The sequence below is a fragment of the Arachis duranensis genome, chromosome 10, assembly GCF_000817695.3.
Source record: "Arachis duranensis cultivar V14167 chromosome 10, aradu.V14167.gnm2.J7QH, whole genome shotgun sequence".
Lineage (NCBI taxonomy): Eukaryota > Viridiplantae > Streptophyta > Magnoliopsida > Fabales > Fabaceae > Arachis > Arachis duranensis.
In genome coordinates this window covers 32373815-32374872 of record NC_029781.3, presented here as the reverse complement: position 1 = coordinate 32374872, position 1058 = coordinate 32373815, and the positions used below count along the sequence as shown (strand labels likewise).

General features: G+C 41.2%; 1 non-coding gene across 1 annotated transcript; it reads right to left on the bottom strand.

The window, feature by feature from the left end:
- Nucleotides 1-750: 750 nt before the first annotated feature.
- LOC127743317 (small nucleolar RNA R71) lies at nt 751-854 on the bottom strand. The gene has a single exon (XR_008004709.1). It is a non-coding gene; the product is annotated as a small nucleolar RNA R71 (small nucleolar RNA).
- Nucleotides 855-1058: the final 204 nt, after the last annotated feature.

Genomic DNA, 1058 nt, shown 5'->3' with positions numbered 1-1058 from the left:
TCTCCCCCATCCCCCCTTTCTGTTTTCTTTTACTTTGCTATTATTTACAATTCTGCTCACTAACCCACTAACTGTTTGATAATTTGCACCACTCATACTAACAGCCACTCTAACAAGAATAATCTCTTCATTTTATTTCTTGATGTGTGTTCTGTTAGTTGTATGATAGGGAGAAGAAGTGGAGCTTCAACTTCTTTTGATTCTGAACCTGAGAGGACATTCCTTAGATTAAGGAGGGAAGCAAGAGGGAAAAGAGTTGTTGGTGCTGAGAAAGAGGATGAGTACTTTGAAACAAACATGGAGGAGAACTTGGAAAACAACCATGAAGAAAAAGCTCACAACCATGCCAGAGAAGGCCCTGTGAATCATGCTGGGCAAGAATGAAGAGTTCTAGGCTCTTACATCAATCCAAACCCAGGAAATTGTGGAAGTAGTATCCAAAAGCCAACCATACATGCCAATAACTTTGAATTAAAACTCCAGCTCATCACCCTTGTTCAGAACAACAGCTCATTCGGAGGAAGTGCCCAAGAAGACCCCAATCAACATCTAACCACCTTCCTAAGAATATGTGACACTGTGAAGTCTAATGGTGTTCATTCGGATGTCTATAGATTGCTTTTGTTCCCCTTTTCACTCAGGGACAAAGCATCTAAATGGCTGAAATCTTTCCCGAAGGAGAGTTTGACAAACTGGGAAGACGTGGTGAACAAATTTTTGGCGAGATTCTACCCTCCTCAAAGAATCAACAGGTTGAGAGCTGAGGTACAAACCTTCAGACAACAAGATGGTGAAACTCTCTATGAAGCATGGGAGAGATTTAAGGACTTAACAAGAAGGTGCCCACCAAACATATTCAATGAATGGGTTCAACTGCACATTTTCTACGAAGGTCTTTCATACGAATCAAAAAAGGTCGTAGACCATTCATCAGGGGGTTCTCTAAACAAGAAGAAACCATTGAAGAAGCCATAGATGTCATTGAGACTGTAGCTGGCAATGACTACTTCTATGCTTCTGAAAGGAGCAACACTCGAGGAGTGATAGAGCTAAACCAT